Source organism: Silene latifolia, chromosome 10, assembly GCF_048544455.1.
Source record: "Silene latifolia isolate original U9 population chromosome 10, ASM4854445v1, whole genome shotgun sequence".
In the NCBI taxonomy this organism is placed as follows: Eukaryota; Viridiplantae; Streptophyta; class Magnoliopsida; order Caryophyllales; family Caryophyllaceae; genus Silene; species Silene latifolia.
In genome coordinates this window covers 15,731,553-15,746,476 of record NC_133535.1, presented here as the reverse complement: position 1 = coordinate 15,746,476, position 14,924 = coordinate 15,731,553, and positions in this window count along the sequence as shown.

Genomic DNA, 14,924 nt, shown 5'->3' with positions numbered 1-14,924 from the left:
AGGGGAAGCAAGTTGCAGTAATGACCCAACAGGTGACATTGAGCCTGTTGGTAGCCTTACTGAGGATTATGGTCTTACTAATGCAAATGGTCTTACTAATGCAATGCAGGTTGAAGATGATGCAGACCATGTATGAAGTACAGTAGAATCAGATGGACGTGACACATTTTGCAGCAAGAATGAAGCAGTCAATTTCACAAGTGAAAACAGCAGTGAGTCCATCAAAATCAAGTAAAACAACAAGTATTTTGAACTGTATTTTGAACTGTATTTTGAACTGTATTTTGAACTTTGCACAATGTTTTTTATGTCATTTGGAACTTCCAGATCAATGAAATGTTAATGGCATTAGTGCATTTTTAGTACGACTTCAACATCATTTACGATTATTGATCAGGCAACACAATCCATGCATAGCCTCATCACAATCACTTGTGGTGGCGTAATGCATGGATTATCTTGGCAAAGTAGTGCCCTCAAAATTGTCATTGGGCACTACAAGTGAAAATTAGGAGGAAAAAACATAAATTTGTCGCAATAATCATCACTAGTCCATCTAAAAACAACAAAAAAGAAAAGAACATTCAGGGAAACAGAAATAGACCTTCCCAGCATTCCCATAATCCAGATCTTCCATTATCTGGTCCTGCATGCACGTTTCAGGAACCCACTCATCAAGTTCCCCATACGAATCAGGTACAAAATCTTGTGAATTAGGGGATGAAGATTCTTCGGGGAAACCAACGAGAATCTTCAGGGAAACCAACAGAATCAAGCGCAGAACGAAATATTGAAAATATTTTTGAAAGCTCAGTCAAAAACCAAAGTTGATTTTCAGGACTTTCACGCCTCGCAATCATCTTCTTCAATCGCCTCTCAGAATCAAACCTTAAAAACTCCGCCATTTCTTCCCTTTCCTTTTCATCATCGTCTTCTCCCAAGATCTCCGACTTCACATGATTTCTCTTCTCCCCATCATAATCTTCACCAACACCATCAAATTCAACAGTAGAGTTGTTGAACAAACATTGACCTTCTTCAATTTCTGAGTAGTAACAACTCAGATCTGGAGTTATATTAGCAAGGACATCAATTTTATCGCGATTCAGAAAATAAGACATCGACATGACGCTAGTTTGATTCGATGAGAAGAACAGAAAGGGGAGATCAGAAAAGAAAGGAGAGATCAGAAAAGAAAGGGGAGATCAGAAAGGGAGGAGAGAATATGGGGAGATCAGAAAGGGAGAAGAAGAGAAAGGAGAGATAGTGAAAATGGCGGAAGAGAGAGAGGGTGAGATAGGATTAGGGTTTCTGGTGGGGGGGTTTAAAAAGGCGCGAGAGATTAGTGGGTTGGGTTAGTGGGGTAATTAGTTGGGCTGGGTTAATTGGGTCTGTTAATTTTGTTGATTTGGGTTAAGTTGGTGTTGAATTGTTGGGTTAATATGGGGCATAGTGTGTAAATATAAAAACATAACAAGGGTATTGTGGTAACTTTACAACAAAAAAACTTTCCAATTATGGAAATAGGGAAGAAAACCTGAATATTCCGTTTTAGGAAAAAGGGAAAAAAAGGGTGGATAGGAGGGAGTATAATATTAACATTTCGTCCATTTGCACACTACCTTTTACATATAAAATTTACCAAAAGTAGAAATAGTTAACAATTCACTGATACACCTTAAAAATAAAATTGATAACAAATGACCGGGACGAATGTAGTATATCTTAACTAAAAGATAATAATTTAATAAAAATAGAGTTTTGTTTTCTTATTTAGCCAACTTCTTTTTGGAAGGAAAACTATTGAAATTTTTTATTCTCTTAGTAATAAAAAATAAAGGGAAATGCAAGTTTTTTTTTTTGGTGTTGACCAGAAGTATCCCCTACCGACAGCTGGGACAATCTCCTTCGAGGTACTGAAAGCAATTTAATGGGTTGATCCCTCCCAAGTTTGGCTTTTTCATTCGCAAGAGCCAGGAATCGAACCCCTGACCACTTGTTTAAGAGACGAGAGCCCTTACCACTCACACCAGCCAACTTTGGTAAAGGGAAATGCAAGTTGAAAAAATATTATTCCCTTTTTAAATGTCATAGAATTATTTATTGTATGAAATAAATCAATATACCTAGTCAAAGATAAGATATAATCAAGCCCAAAGCCCAATATAGAGCAACTCATTTAGGCGGGAAAACTTGAGAATCTCTTATTCTTTTAGTTTAAGGGAATGTTCGTTATACCAAAAAAAAAATATTACGGATTAATTAATACATACTCTCTCTGCCTCATTCCTTCTTTTTTTTTTTTTTTGGTGAAATGTTAAAATTCCATTAAGCATAAACGGGATTACAAGCTACATACAATTTTAAATACAATCAATTTCAATACCTAAACTAGGTATTACATCTAACATCCTCAAATGAAGCCTACTGATCCACTCTTGATCACGTTTATCAATACATTGACCAACTCTAGAGTTCAACCATAACAATACTTCACGACTTATCTACTTGATAATGATTTCATGCCTGAGAATGCAACCATCCACCTTAGCCTTATTCCTTTGCAGCCAGATATGATAATGTTTAACATGAAGAAGATACAGAAGCACACCTTTCTTCAGCTATGGGAGCTGACAGTCCCCAATCCACTACATTATATTAATAGAAGGGAGATTGAATCCACACAACCTGGCTATCACAGTAAGAATCAGTCTGTTGCACTCACACTTTTGAAACAGATGCTGAAAATTCTCAGTTGCATTTCCACACAGCAAACAAAGATCATCAGTTGCAATACCTAACACACAAAGTCTTATCTGTGAGACGGATAGTGTCTATTTACAATGAGACGGATTGTTTTCTTTTTCCGTTCCTCCTTTGACCACATATTTTATCCATTATCCTCGTGAAACCACATTTCCCTGCTAGATGGAGTTCAACTATTAAAGTTGACACTAGCAAAATATTCCCTATATATAAATACACAAATTCTGTCTATGTTAAGTTATCATTTTACTCCCTTATTTTCGGGTCATTTGTTTATTTATTCTATATTTGGGTGTCTCATTCATTTGTTTACAACCGGTCTCGATATACTAATATAACTAATGTTTTTCTAATATAACTAATTTTAAAAAAATTGTAACTGGTATAGCATTCCACTCTTTTATTTAAGAAAAGAATTGATGTGGTGTAAATAGAACATACGGGTTTATGTAGAGGCTTTGTCATCTCTTAGTTGTCTTAGAATACATTAGCTTCTCAAACCATACATGTTCTAAGATCAAATCGAGATAGGATCCTGTTACAGTGTTATACTATCTCCTTAATTACCCAGATTAGAACTACACAGTAATAATTTGTGCTCTACTTGAAATCTTCCACACTACTCCGTACAAAAGAATAAATAGATCGTGCAAAAGTATCCGATCAACATTGATTAGTATGGCACTAATTAATCAAGCATTTTACCATATATGTCGATGATGAAAGGTGCGTACTTATATTCATCCAATAAATAATAATTGATCAGTAAAATAATCAAGAACGTCAGTTGAAGATTGAGACTATTGCTATCTCATTGCATTGCATCACCTATGACAATTTGTTCAAATTTAGTTCAATACTAGTTGGAAATGCGCGTGAGCAGCACGCGGTATCTAATTTTTCTAACTTGCAGCGGTAGTGTTTGCGGTTGTCTATACTACAGTTGTTGAAGTTGTTATTCGAAAGATGCAGAAACAGAAGGAGAATAGAAATACCAGATGAATTATAAGCAATTAGAAAGTAAAAACCGTAAGTAGTGCCGTGGTAGAAGCCACTGCCTTGAAAACTATTTCTCCGATACGACCGTGGTGGCGATCAGCTAGTGCCGATAGTTCCCCAAGGTTAACACTACAGTCCTCACGCAGTTCCGCCCACTCAGAACTGTGAGACTTGGAACAATAAAATCAGCAATACCCAGAAATTATGAGAGAGCAGAGAAGACGAAGAGAGAAGAGAGTTTTATTTTCTGTGTGTAAAATGCTGTGAAGAGGTTTGAATTTATAGCCGAAAAAGGTCAGTTACAGGAGCCAAAAACCGACTCCTGAAACCCTGCCACAATCCGAGTTAGTGGGAGTAAGACTCTCCCCACTAACAGTCAGTTTGACTGACTTATTCAACTCAGCACACAAAAAACAAAACTCGGATATGGCCCAAAAAGATAGGCACAGCCCGCCGCAAGCGATTACCAAATCCCGAATCCCGAATCCGGATCCGGGCAGGTGCACGGCGCGCGCGCGCGTGTGCGAGCTGAATTAAGCACCTCGCAAGGCTTCCACAAAAGCCTCCTTAGACCCACTAGTGATATGGTATGATAAGGTTGTTATATAAACATAAGAAACAAGCCTTTCATTACCAATGTGGGACAAATGAAAAATACTCAAGGCATAAAAAAGCCCCTATTTTCCAACAATCCCCCACTAGGGGCGCCCCAGAAAGAGAAAGAAGAATTCCTGGGTAAAGGAATGATTGGATACTTAGGTATCAATATCTTTCGATTTGAATTGACACTTTAGTGCAATGAGGAAACAAGTTACTTACAACGAGAGAATATACCCCCCCCCCCCACAACACATATCATACCTTCAGATTAAGATCGTTCCGCGAAAGTGCAACACGCTCTTTTAGAGCTATGCGTTTACCTCGATACTAATAGATGTGTTCAGAAGACTTCTCATAGTCTAATGATCGTTACACCTACGTAGGTGACTCAAGTGCTTCTCAATAGCACTTCTTACATGAGTCATTAAGGACCTAAGTCCAACCTGGTGTATGATCCATCAAGTGCGTCTCAAAAGCACCACCATAAAGGCTATGAATCATACAACGCCATAGGAATAGAAGCTTTAAACTTAGTCAAGTCTCACTCTTGACCTAAGGACTTAAGCCCCATTCCCCTCGACGTATCAACGACTAGTCTCCTAGCCAGCCCTTTAGTAAAGGGATCAACAAGATTGTTTTCGGACTTCACATAGTCCAAAGCAATCACTCAATTGTCTTGGAGTTGTCTAACTGCAGCGTGCCTTATTCAAATGTGTCTCTTTTTCGAATTCTAGACACTATTCTTTGCAACACCAATAGCAGTCTGCGAGTCAGAGTGCAGGGAGACCGGTGTTAGCCGTCCGCCCCATACTGGTATATCAGCTAAAAGGTTTCTCAACCATTCAGCCTCTTGTCCTGCCAACTCAAGAGCTATGAACTCAGATTCCATGGTAGAGCGTGCGATACAAGTTTGTTTAGAAGACTTCCACGATATAGCACCTCCACTCATGGTAAAGACATAACCACTAGTAGAACAGATCTCATCGTTACCTGCAACCCAGTTCGCATCACAATATCCCTCTAACACAGCAGAAAATTTACTATAATGCAAACATAAGTCAACGGTTCCTTTTAGGTACTTTAGTAAACGACGAAGAGCATTCCAGTGTTCATTACTAGGGTTATGTGTATAACGACTCAGTCTACTAACTGCATAAGCAATATCTGGTCGAGTACAGTTCATTAAAAACACACTACCTAGGATTTTAGCATACTCTTCTTGGGAAACACTCTTTCCCAAGTTTTTACACAAGGGTACACTAGGATCATAGGGTGTTTTAGCAGGCACATCATCAAAGCAGTTAAACTTTCTCAACACTTTTTCAACATAATGAGATTGACTTAGACATATTCCATTGGGGTTTCGGATGACCTTAACTCCTAGGATAACATCAGCTTCTCCTAAGTCCTTCATCTAAAATTGTGATGACAAAAAATCTTTGGTTCTAATTATGACCTCCAAATTATTACCAAGTATTAACATGTCATCAACATATAGGCATATAATTACACAATCAGATCCCATCATTTTTGAATAAACACATGAATCAGAATTGCTAACCACATACCCATTACTTATCAAAGTGTTGTTAAATTTCTCATACCACTGTTTAGGTGCTTGTTTCAGTCCATAAAGTGACTTGTTCAGTTTACACACTTTACTCTCCTGATCCTCAATCACAAAACCTTCAGGTGGAGACATATAGATCTCTTCCCTTAGTTCACCATTCAGAAAAGCAGTTTTAACATCCATCTGATGTATAACAAGTGTTTTAGCAGGATTTTCCTGAAGGGATCCGGCTTAGTTGTATAGTGATCAGGGTATCTAGTTCTATGAAATTAGAATGGAATGAATAAATGACAAAGAAAGAAATGAATATGAAGGATAACGCTTTTTATTATTTTGATAGACCGGGCACAATGTTGTATGAATATCTGAATGCTCAAGAAAGATAAAGTATAGATAAAATTAACTAATAATGAATATCTTTTACAATTGTTAAATTCTCCTATTTATAGTTCTCTACCGTCCTCTCAACGTTACAATGAATAACGTTATAGATGTATAACGTTCTCCCCAAAGGTAGGAGTTGTTGCCGGAATAATAGGGCATGCTTCCTATTAGTTCGCTTGACCCGTTCTCAACTCAACCAATCCTTAGCTTTCTCTCTTCTTTCCGTCCAGATTCATGGATTAAATAGTTTTAGGTTTGGACTTGGTCTTCCTTGAGAATAGGTCTTGGTTATCTGGCTTATACAATCGCATTTCTTGTTTATCCGCTTAATCCATTTTTTTTTAGTACTCGCCAAGCTATGATATCGACTATCGGGCTTCTTTTCCAGGATTTAGTAGTCTTCTTGCCACAATATTCTTTGACTAAATAGTAGTCGATTTGTCCCGGTTCTTGTCTTGATCAATCGCCTTGTTGAGTCAGGCCAGGTTATGGTCAGACCAGGCTAAACTGGGCCTAACAATTGCCCCTTGACATTTTACCCGTGCTGGATCCGGCCAGGGGTGAGATGTCAAATTTACCGGGTTAACCAATTAAAGAGAATCATATTCATTCAGTGACTCTTAGACTCCTATTTACCGTTGAACACTGCAACGGCTACGTGACATCATCTTGTGATTTTACAATTCCTAGGTTTTTCATGCCGTTATTCACTTCTCTATAAATACGGTATTTAGGGCAAGATTATTTTTCATCAATTTTCCTCCACTTTCTTTCTTTGAATATTCTTTGAAACTCTTCTAAAATTCTTCCGAATTTCTTCCCTTCTTCTTAGTAATCTTGTTCTGTTATTTTGCATATTCTCGACAATTTCAATAATAAACCAAACAACCTAAAAATATGGGAGCCAAAAACGCCCCGCTTCCCCAGAGCTGCTGCTGCCTCTTTTGTTGAGCCTGAACCCACGGATATTCAAGAGGAGGAGGTAAGGGAAATTGATCCTCCGCTCGGGGGTTTGTGGCTTTCAAGTATCGTGGATTCTCGTATTCTTTGCTCTTCAATCTCTTGATTCTTCTTTCCCGAGGAGAATTTGCTAAAAACAAACTATGACAAAATTCTAAGGGAGAAGAAAATAATTCTGAATCTATTGAAGTGTGGATCCTCGAATCCGCCCGGTCAGTGGCTAATCGGGTCTCACCTGGTTGGTTCTGTATTTTTGAATGGGCGTTCAAAGCGGTGTAAGTTGCCTTTTACTCCTTTGATGATTGATACCATTCGTGCTATGGAGGTATCACCTTTTCAGATTATGCCAATGGTTTGGAAACTTATTCACTCTATTGAAAATTTATGTGCTAAACATAATCTTGTAATTACTATTAACGATATTAAGGGAGTTTATCATATGAAAAATCCTGTTGATGGTCGTTTTAATTTGAGAATAAAGTCGAAAATGTCTCCATTAATTACTAACCTGGATTCTGGAGATGATAAGAATTGGGCAAAGACTTTCCTGTTTGTCCGGACCGAGACTTTGGGATCAGGCTTTGATTACCGAGATATCCTCCTTGGAGAGTGGTAGGTTCCTTGTACCTTTTTATTTTGCAATATATCATATGAAATTAATGGGTTTTGATTCTTACCTGTGTAATTTTGGTGGTTTTTGTAGCTCCTGATTGGGGTTGTGATCCTCTGGATGAGGAGGCTATTTCCAGGATAGATGCTTTCCTTGCTATTCCCGAGGAGGAAAGAACTGGCCAGCCCGAGTTTGGGCGGGAGTTGTTGCCCGGTATATGAAGACCAAGCCGATGGGGTCGAGTGCCCAAAGGCAAGCCTAGTTCTCTCTTGCTTCTTTCTGTACGTTTTTTCGCATGCTTTTATTTTGGTTGTTGTCTTCTTGTCGCTTTTTGGTTTGATATTTACGTATATTTTTTATGTATCCAGTGTTTAGGTCTTCTCGCTAGGTGGCTAGCTTTTTCGCCAAGGACTTGAAGGTGGGGTGGCTAGGATTCTTTGAGCAGTCCAAGAGCCAGGAAACTAGTGGGAGTGACAAGACTTTGGATATCCGATTTCGATGTCCGGCCTCCTCAAGATCCCCCGGGATAGTGTCACCGAGAGGTCGTCCAGGCTCAAAAAAAAGGAAGAGAGAGGATGTGATCTTGGAAGAGGAAGAGGGAGACAAAGAGCCTATTCAAGCTCAGCCTCTCAGGAGTATAAGGCAAGTGCCTGCTAGGATTGATGACATGGATGATGCCCGGGCTCGGATAGATGAGTTTTCTGCAAAGATGAGCGACCAACTATTGTCTGCTAGTACCCTTGATTCGTCTACCAGGGTGGTTTCTATTCTGACTTCTCTTGTAACAAGGGTCTTGAACTCGCTTCCCAGGCTAGAGAGGTTAGTTGTAGAGGGATATTTTTTATTGTTTATGTGCTTTTTGTTTTACCTTGTATTTGCTTAATTGATTTTGTATGTACGAAGGGGTTGGATGCTGGGCTGGCTACTGCTTGTCAGCTTAGGGACGCCCAGGCCAATGTTACCAGTTTGGAGGAAAAGCTGGATAGGCTAAACCGTGACTGCACTCATCCGGGGGTAATGAAGTGGTGCTCAATCTCGGTTGGTAGCACTAAGGAGTCAACCAGGGTCGCTATAGTTTGTGAGGTGGCTGCGAAAAATCTTTGAAAAGGCTGTCGGCCGAGTTGGAGGCGAGAAGCGGGCAATGCGGGATCGTTGAAAAAGAATGAAGAGCTTCTGCTTGAAAAGGAGTTAGTGGAAGCGCGGTTGGCGATCTTGCTCAAGTACTTCTTCGGGAAAGGCCGGGTTGATGCTATGAGGGATCCAGAATCGACCGGGCTGGTGGAATCAGGCACCGAGATGAGATGGCTTTGGACGCTCAGTACCCTGACTTGGCCAACATGGGTCAAGAAGAAGAAGTGGATTCTCCTCCTTCCAAGGCAAAGTCTGGTGATCAGGAGATGGTGGATGGTTGTGAGTCGGTTACTGGCTCAAAAATAATTTAGTTTCTTCTTTCGGGTTTTGGTCTATCCAGGGGGAATGTCCCTGGAATGAATATTTAGGTTTTCAAGGAATTTTTTGGCCCATCCAGGGGGAATGTCCCCGGAATGGATGGTTATTAGGTGGGACCAGTATTTTGGGTGAATAAATATTTGGTCTTTGTTTTGTTTCTTTTCGTGTTTTGATAAGGTACTGATGTTGGACATGTCTTGGATCGCCGCGATTGTTCGATCGATCGGGCGATTCATCGATCGAGGCGATTATTCGATCGATCGAGCCGATTTAATGTGTTATGGGTGGAGTTGTTGCCTGTCCTGGAGGGCTTACGTCCTTGCCTGCCTGGGAGGGCTTATGACCCATCTATGTCATACTGATTCAGAATAGATTTTCCAGGTTTGTATGTTGAGCTCAGTATTTAAAGGCCTGTTTTGCAACTGAATTTTGGATATCAGTTGGATATTTGGTGGGGGTGGCCCCCAATCTTTAAGATTTGTTTTAACTAAGATGCAATATGTAAAACAAGTGTTGAAGATTTCGCTAAGTGAATATGAGAATATAAATAAGTATTTGGACATATAAATTGAAGAAATCATATACGGCATTTATTCATGTAATTGCAAGTATCATACATGTAGTTTTCAGGCAAGAAGTGTTTAAAGTAAAAAGTTATACCTGGATTGTGCAAATATATTCTATATGTGAAATAGTTTTAAGTGTGTAATATTCCAAGCTCTTGGGATCATTTCTCCGTCCAGGGTTTGTAGTCTATAAGCTCCCTGGCCGACTATTGAATCAATCAGATAGGGGCCTTCCCAGGTTGGGGCCAATTTGCCAGCATTCTTCTCTTTTGTGTTTTGGAATACTTTCCTGAGAACGAGGTCTCCTACCCTGAACACCCTGGCTTTGTGAGTCTTGTTGTAGCTTCTCGCAACTCTTTCTTTGGTATCTCGCTAATCGATGCTTCCGCATCTCTTAGCTCTTCTGTTAAGTCCAGGCTATCCTCCATTAGAGGTATGTTGTTTGTTGTTGTGTTCAGGCTACATCTGGCTGATGGAATGTCCACCTCACCAGGTATCGCTTCACATCCATAGACCAAGGAGTAGGGGTTTGGCGGTGGATGTTTTAGGCGTGGTGTCAGCCCAAAGGACCAGGGGGAGCTCTTCACCCATCTACCTTTTCTTCTTTCCAGCTTTTTCTTTATGCGGTGATCACCACTTTGTTCTTTGGATTTCGCCGACCGTTGGCTTTTGGATATCCTGGCGTGGATGTTACCAGATTGATGTTCCATTGAGCACGAGTAAATTTCTTGTTCTTTTTCCCACAAATTGTGTGCCATTGTCGCATACTATTTCGGAGGGGATGCCATATCTACATATGATATTATGTTTGATGAATGCTATGACATCTTTCTCCTTGACTTGCTGTATGATTCAAACTTCTATCCACTTGGAGAAGTAGTCGGTCATTGCTAGCATGAAAACTTTCTGTCCGGGTGCTTGAGGTAGTTTTCCTACTATATCCATGCCCCACTTCATAAATGGCCAGGGTGCGGATATGGAATGTAGTTCTTCGGATGGTGATGGATATATGGTCCGTGAATCGACAGGCTTTGCATTTAGAGCTAAAATCCAGGCAATCGGCTCTTAAGGTGGGCCAATAATATCCTGTTTCGAGTACTTTGCTTGCCAGGCTTCTTCCACCTTTGTGATTTCCACAATATCCTTCATGGATTTGATAATATCCGCTCGCCTTCCTGTGGTTCCAGGCATCCGAGGTAAGGTCCGCCTGCGATTTCTTAAAAAGCACATTGTCAATAATAGTATACGAAGCGACTTTAATTTTCGGTGCTCGGCATCTTGCTTATTTAAGGGTAGGATTCCTGTTGTAGCGATCATAGTAAGGTTTCGTCCAGGAATTAGCAATGTAGATTGGGAAACTTTCATCTTGTTTGTTTATTGCAGGTTCTAATAAATGCACAATGGGTATTTTGTCAAAATCAAGGGGACTAAAGTTGGACCCTAGGCCGGCTAAGGCATCGGCCTGGGTATTTAAGTCCCTGGAAATTTGGTCAATATCAAAGTTTTTAAATTTTGATTTTAGCATTTGAACAACATCTAGGTAAAGCATCATTTTGGGGTCTTTTGCAGTATATATGCCATTTACCTGGTTGGAGACGAGAAGGGAATCAGTGCGTACCTTTAAATTTTGCACACCAAGATCAATACATACCTTTAACCCGGCTATCAGGGCTTCATATTCTGCCTCATTGTTGGTGGCCTCAAATGCACAGCTTATAGCCTGTACTATCTTATCCCCCTGTGGTGATTTTAGTACTACGCCTAGGCCTGTGCCCCTTGTGTTGGCTGCTCCATCGACAAATAGGGTCCATTCTAGGTCTGTTTGGTCGCTGGTCAGTTTATTTACTTCTTTCATTAGGTCAGGTTCTAGGGTCGGACTAAAATCAGCCACAAAATCTGCTAGTGCTTGTGACTTAATTCTTTGTCCTTGGTTCAAACGTAATATTGTATGTGCTTATTTGGATGACCATTTGCACATTCGTCCAGGACAATTACGGTCTCCTAAGTACGGACTTAATAGGAAGATTTGTTCGACTATTATAGGGTGACTTTCAAAATATGGTCTTAATTTTGTGCAACTCATTATTAAAGCTAAAACATATTTTTCTAGTAGGCCATACCGATCTCGCATCCAGTAGACTTTTACTTACATAATAGACAGTCTTGTTTTTCCGTCCGCTTCTTTGACCAGGATGATCGACGATTTAGTTTGGATCGATAGGTATCTGTCGGGGTTCATCTTTGGTTTTGCCAGCAAGAAGGGGGAGAGGATAGATATATTTTCGGTCTTCAAAGGCAGCCTGATGATCGGGGTCCATTGAAAGTCCTTGTTCTTCCTTAGCAGGTTATAGAATGATTTGCATCTTTTCGATGATCTTGAAATGAATCTTGGTACGCTATTCTTCCGTCACTTTTGTATGTCTTTGACTGTTTTTGGTGGTTCTAGCTCCAGGATAGCTTTGATCTGCGCTCAGTGGTGGCTTCTATTCCTCTTTTTGTCACCATGTAGCCCAGGAATTTGCCTCTTTGAGACTCAAGTGGCATTTTTGTGGGTTGAGCTTCATATTGAATTTTTCCAGTATTTGAAAGGCTACTTCCAGGTCTTTGACGTGGTCTTCTGCCTTTTTTGATTTGACTACCATGTCATCTATGTAGACTTCCATGGTGTCTCCTATCTGATCTTTGAACATCATGTTGACTAGCCTTTGGTAGGTTGCACCTGCATTTTTTAATCCAAAGGGCATAGCAAAGATAACAATATATACCTCTTTCAGTGATGAAAAAGTGTGCTTTTCCGGTCTGCTTTGGATGCATTTTTATCTGATTGAATCCGCTGGAGGCATCCATGAATGTTAACATTTCGTGGCCTGCAGTGGCATCTACCATTGCATCGATGTGTGGTAGGGGAAATGGATCTTTTGGGCAGGCTTTGTTTAAGTCAGTATAATCTACGCAGACTCTCCATTTGCCGTTTTTCTTTTGGACGACTACCACGTTTGCAAGCCAGTCAGGGTACATTACTTCCCTGATCATTCCCATGTCCAGTAGCTTGTCAACTTCTTGGTTGATAATTTCGTGCCTTTCTGCAGCAAATTTTCTTCTCTTTTGCTGTACAGGCTTAAAGGATTTGTCAATGTTCAACTTATGAGTAATAACATCAAAGCATCTATACGGTCATATCAAAATGTGACCAAGCAAAACAAGACATTTTGGTTTTAAGAAAGTGACCGATTTGGTCCGATTGAGTCGGGTGCATCGACCCTACAAGTACTTTCTGTCGGGGAATTCTCGGGTCTAATATGACTTCTCCTGTTTCCATCTGTGTTTGTGCTATGTATTCTTCCCTGACAGGTGACTTTAATTGCTATGCAAGGGACTTACCAGACTTTGAGGGTTTCAAAGCCTCGAGTGTAACATTCCGAGCAATCCTTTGTTCTCCTCTCGATGGTGGTTATCCCCATTCTGTTGGAATTTTCATTGATGGTATGTTGATGGGATTGCTTTGACATTGTGGATCCATGGTCCGCCCAGGATTACATTATACGAGGATAAGCAATCCATTACTCCAAATCTCTCATATGAAGCCACGCCCTCCACATAGGTAGGCAAGCCGATTTCTCCCGGGTGTTTTTTGTTTCTCCATGAATCCAACCAGACGCTGGATTTCTTTATGATCTTGCTTTCGTCTATCTTCATAGCTTTGAGGACGTCAAGCATCACCAGGTTGATTGAGCTTCCTCCATCTATCAGGATTCTTGATACTTTGGCTGTGCCGATTTGCATTGTGATTACCAGCCGTCATGGTGTAGACCGATATTCCTTGCGGATCCGAGTCATCAAAGGTAATAGCGGAGGCAATGACTCGGGCCTGGAAGGAGGTTGGAGTCTGGATTCCCTGGATATTCTCTTGGCTGCAGAGCTGGTCGGACCATGATTTCGATCCTCCATTTATGAATTTGACTTCATAGATGGGAGGAGGAGGAGGAGGATCCCGCCGCTTCCGGGTCTCTCTTATTTTGTCCTTCATCTTTATTTTTTGGTCTTTGGATTATATCTTTCAAGTAGCCTTTCTTTAGAAGATATGCCACTTGTTTCGAAAGTGAATGCATTCTTCGTGGTGTGTCCGATGTCCACGATGGAAGTCACACCATCTTGTTGGATCTTTCCTGGGGTTGTCGGACTTCTTTGGCCATCTGACCGTATCTCCCGGTTTTCCAGCGTTTGATTAATCCTGCGCAGTATTAATAGAGAAGTTATAATCGGGAATAGTTGGGAGGCTAGAGAGGTTACCTTTATGTTCTTGTGCCATATTGACTTGGATCGTTCGGGCCTGGAATAGGGTGCGATCGGGATTGCCTCCTTTCGGTAGGAGCTTTTCTGTTAGTATGTCCATAGCCCCGCTTTCCTCCGGATGAGTTCGTCCCGAAGTTGAGGTCTTCTTCTAATCGACATGCTCTAAGGCGATGGATTGAACGGTGGCAAAGGTTGGACATGCTTTCTTGGTCAGATCTGCATAAATATCACCATCACAAGCGGGACTCCTTGCACGAATGCTTCTCTTTTGTTTCTTCATCGCATCTTGGAATGGCCACCTTTTCTTTGACAAATCTGGCCAGGAATTCCTTGAGAGATTCTTGAAGTCGCTTTATCCTGAAAGCAGGTTGCTTGGTCTCTTGGCCATATCTCTCGCTACTTGCGAATTGTTGATTGAAAGCATTGATCAATTCTGCAAAATTCTTAATACCTCCATTTGGGAGATTGATGAACCATTGTAATCTTTGCCCCAGTCAGGGTTGTGCCAAAGCCTTTGCACATGCAGACTTGCCCGAGTTCACCTGGGTATTGAGGCGCCAACATTTTTGTTTGAATATGGCAACATGATTTTGTGAATCGAAGTTCCATCATAAGTTCTCATGGATGGGACCGTAAATTTCTTGGGTAGATCAATCTTTGCAATTTCATCTGCAAAGGGTGAATCAACAAAGTGTCAATTTCTACTTCACCCAGTGGTCCGGTACTC